We start from the raw sequence: 4,801 nt of genomic DNA on the forward strand, positions 1-4,801 counted from the left end.
AGAGTAGTGGTCCCACGTTCGTTACAGTCCTCTGTCTTACGGCTTCTTCACCAAGGACATTGGGGTATAGTGCGAACGAAACAACTTGCTCGTCAGCACTGTACTTGGTTCGGAATCGATGCTGCGATTACGAATATGTGTGCTTCTTGCATGGCGTGTGCCGAACAACAATCCGCGCCGCCGCGGAAAGTCTTTGCATGGCCAAAAGCCACTTCCCCTTGGCAACGCTTGCACATTGATTTTGCTGGTCCATTCTGGAATGCTCGATGGTTGGTTCTGGTCGATGCCTTCAGTAATTTTGCTTTTGTTGTCCGGATGTCTTCCACGACGTCCTCCGCCACCATCCAAGCGTTGTCTGCTATCTTTTGCATTGAAGGTCTTCCGCAGACTATTGTTTCCGACAATGGCCCACAATTCATGTCCGCAGAATTTCAGTCATTCTGCCAGGCCAATGGTATTCAACATCTGACATCCGCGCCGTTTTCGCCTCAGTCAAACGGTGCCGCTGAACGATTGGTCCGGACTTTCAAGTCACAGATGTTGAAATTGAAAGAGTCGCATTCTCGGGAGGACGCATTGTTGCTCTTTTTGTCTTCGTATCGCTCTCAGCCCCGAGATGGTCGCTCGCCGGCTGAGTTGCTCCATGGTCGTCCTCATCGAACCTTGATGTCTTTGCTGCATCCGCCGCATCAGGTTCCAGTGCAGCGGCAGACTCCTGCTTTTGCTCCAGGTGACGTTGTATTCTATCGCACCTATCGCGGTTCACGGCGTTGGCTCGCAGGGCGCATTCTTCGCTGCCTCGGCCGCGCAATGTATTTGGTTTTGGGGGCCTCTGGTGAGGTGCGTCGGCACCTCAATCAGCTGCGCCTCTGTCATCGCACGGGTTTTGCCGCTCCCCGTCTGCTTTCAGCGACGGTGCCGACCGGTCAGCGCCCTGGGGACCCATCTACTGGCTCGCCTCATCCCCAGGTGTTACCGACGATGCCTTCCATTTTGCCCCATGGCGACGCGCCGCCGCAGCCGCCGCCGCCGCCGCCGCCGCCGCCGCCTGTTCTCCCGCCGGCGCCGCCCGCATTCGACGCTTCGCCGCAGCCGCCAAACGCCTCCCTGGGTCATGCGCCGCCGGTCGCTTCCCGTGACCAGCCGTACTCCGCCATGGAACGCTTGCCCGCTCCGGACCACATGACGTCTTCGCGCGTCGGCTACCCCGACGCAATGGAGGTCGACCCTTCGGCCCCTCCCGTTTCTTTACGGGCGCATACACCGCATGTTGACGTGCACCCTGGACTAGGTTTTCAGGCGTTTCGTAGCTCCCCTCGGACCGAATGGCCGGGTGCGGGTGGCACAGCCTCGCCTTTTGTTAGGCTCCCCACCTCATCGCCTCCGTCAACATGGGGTCCTCCCCACGGCGGGCGGAAACCTTATCTCACGACCGTTCGCCGATTTGCGGGGGAGGAATGTGGTGTCACCGCCAGACACCACACTTGCTAGGTGGTAGCTTAAATCGGCCGCGGTCCATTTAGTACATGTCGGACCCGCGTGTCACCACTGTGTAATCGCAGACCGGGCGCCACCACAAGGCAGGTCTCGAGATACGGACGAGCACTCGCCCCAGTTGTACGGACGACATTGCTAGCGACAAGACGGACGAAGCCTTCCTCTCATTAGCCGAGAGACAGTTAGAATAGCCTTCAGCTAAGTCCATGGCGACGACCTAGCAAGGCGCCATTAGCCTTACCTACTTTGAGAGTTATCGTAAAAATGTCTAACGAAGAACGTTGTAAACAAACCAAGATTAAAAGTTAAGTATAAAGCAGCTACGTACTTTTCTTGCTACCATTCAATACTATCCTGTTCCAGAATTCACGCCAGTCGGCGTGTGTGTACGCGTGCCTTTCTTTCGGTCCCCTTCGGAGTGTGGCGTAACTAGCTTGTTACGTCACAACAGAATAATTATGTAATTATGATTTATTCGCTTCGTTTCTACAATCGTCCTTGTTTCTGTGAAAATACCTCCGCAACAGTGATGAAGTCTGTAATAAGCAACAACCAAAACGCACAAGGCTCAAGAAAACGTAATGCAAGAGCCTTCAGGCGCAAAAGTGCTGCAATGTGGTTGCCGTCTTCCATTGCATTGCATTGAGGTACATGTCGGCCAACTCTTCATCAGTAAGTTTATCGACAGTACCCCTGAATGTCTTGCTTAACGCACAACTAACACTATCGGGCAATGAAACCCTAGGCAGACACCAACAGCACCAAATGAAACTTTGAGGGCTCGCCGCGGCGAGAGGTCACTCACTCTTCGTCTGGGTTTGTAGACGAGGTGCTGACTCATCGGCCGTCAGCGAGACCCAGCACGCCGCTGAAATAGGCATCAGGCACAAGGGTGGTATGAAACAAGACGTCTGTAAACTGGTTAATAAATAACTGAACTTTTGCAATGTTTTATAAGCGTCAGGGAAGCTTCACAGGTGTCCAACTGCTATGCTGACTTCATGCAGAGCTGTCTCCGCTTGAGCCCTCTGTCTCACTGTTGCCAACAGCAGGTACCGTAAGCGCATGGGAACAAAACACAGTCCATACCTTCGACAATTTGTGCTACTTTGACTGGAATACAGCTACGAAGCTTCAGTCTGAGTAGGTTGCTGCAACCTATATGCAACGTAGCGCACATCCGAGGTGGATATAGCCTACATTAACACCGACTTGTAGGCAACAAATTGCGTGCGTGCGGCAAGTGTGGAAACGTGAACTGTGGCGACGTTGGTACCAAATGCGTCCAAACAGGACCAAAATGCTGTTAATCCTCTTCTTAGTTTCCGAAGGGCAAACACCGGTAGACATCCATAGACGAAAGAAGAATCCGAAAGGGACAGCATGTCTATCGAAAACCACCTTTGTGGTGTGGTGCACTCGCTAGATGTGCAGCTGCTTCATGATAGCACACGTACCCATACCGCAAATGTCGTAACGCAGAAGTTACCTCAGGTCGACTGGAGCACCCCCACTCCCCCCCCCCCACCCCCCGCTTCCCTTTTCCCACTTTAGGCCCTATCTCTACCCATACGATTAGATTACCACGCCTTCAGTCCCTTAAAGAAAGGGTCGAAGATACCTGTCGCACGACGATATGCAGCAGGGAGTTACTGACTTCTTGAGGCAGTATCCAAACTGGTATCTTCGACCTGGTGCGTCCGTGGGATGATTGCCTCACTGAGATTTTTCCTCGTTGGCATACCAATTCTGAACCGTACGGTCTTCTAACAGAAAGTATATGATCGTCCCTTATATTTTCTTCACTAGCCGAGAGTGCGAAATTGTACTTGACGTCTCCGGGAAGTCAACGCACAGGGCAACAACCTAGGCGTCGGTATCTACTGCTTTCTAGGTCTGTGGACGAACAGAGTGAATTGGGTTTCACATGGCCGTCGTTTAGAGAAGCCTTGATAAGTCTTACAGAGGACATTTTCGGTCTCCAAAGATATCATAATACGCTAACATAAAACATGTTACGAAACTGTACAACTGAGCGACCCCAGAGATACAAATCTGTGTCCCTCGGAAAACGGAAATGACTGGCTCTTAATACGGGTCTTGAAATACTCTAGCTTCCTCTGCCCAGAAAGGTGTCTGACGCATGATAATTTGGGATTCTTTCAATGATTGTTGCTGCGTCTGGACACATTGTCGGGTTCCCCACAGTTCCAAATTTTTGACTGGCTTGTTTGTTTTTGTCCTTTCAGCGAGTCCCGCAGTCACTTCAGTCTTCTCTTTCATCGACATTATGCAACTTCCTGTTCCAGCGCCATATACACTGAAGTGCCAAAGAAACTGGTATAGGTATGCGTATTAAAATACAGAGATATGTAAACAGGCAGAATACGGCGCTGCGGTCGGCAACGCCTGAGTAAGACAACAAATTTCTGGCGCAGTTTTTGAATCAGTTACTGCTGCAACAATAGTAAGTTATCAAGTGTTAAGGGAGCTTCAACGCGGTGTTACAGTAGGCGCACAAACGATGGGACATAGCATCTCCGAGGTAGCGATGAAGTGGGAATTTTCCCGTACGACCATTTCACAAGTGTACCTTGAATATTAGGAATCCGGTAAAACATAAGATCTCCGACATCGCTGAGGCCGGGAAAAGATCCTACAAGAACGGGACCAACGACGACTGTAGGAATCATTCAACGAACCAGAAGTGTAGCCCTTCAGCAGATTGCTGCAGATTTCAGTGCTGGGTCTTCAGCAAGTGGCAGCGTGTGAACCATTCACGGAAACATTATCGATATGGGCTTTCGGAGCCGAAGGTCCACTCGTGCCCCCTTTATGACTTCACGATACAAAGCTTTACGCGTCACTTGAGTCCGTTAACAACGTCATTGAGCTGCTGGTGCCTGGAAACATTTTGCCTGGTCGGACGAATCTCGTTTCAAATTGTACCGAGCGGATGGACGTGTACGGGTATGGGGACAATCTCATGAATACATGTCAGTAGGGGACTTTTCGAGCTTGTGAATCGTCTGTAATGGTGTGAGGCGTGTGCAATTGGAGTGATATGAGGGCCCTGATACGTCTAAAAATGACTTCGATAGGTGACACGTTCTTAAGCATCCTGTCTGATCACTTGCATCTACGCATGTCAATTATGAAATTTGACGGACTTGAACAATTCCAGCAGGACAATGCTACACCCCACACGTCCATATTTGCTACAGAGTGGCTCTAGGAACACTCTTCTAAGGTTAAACACCTCCACTGGTCACCAAATTCTCCAGACACGAACCTTATTGAGCAT

This window comes from Schistocerca americana, chromosome 1, assembly GCF_021461395.2.
Source record: "Schistocerca americana isolate TAMUIC-IGC-003095 chromosome 1, iqSchAmer2.1, whole genome shotgun sequence".
NCBI classification, from domain to species: Eukaryota; Metazoa; Arthropoda; class Insecta; order Orthoptera; family Acrididae; genus Schistocerca; species Schistocerca americana.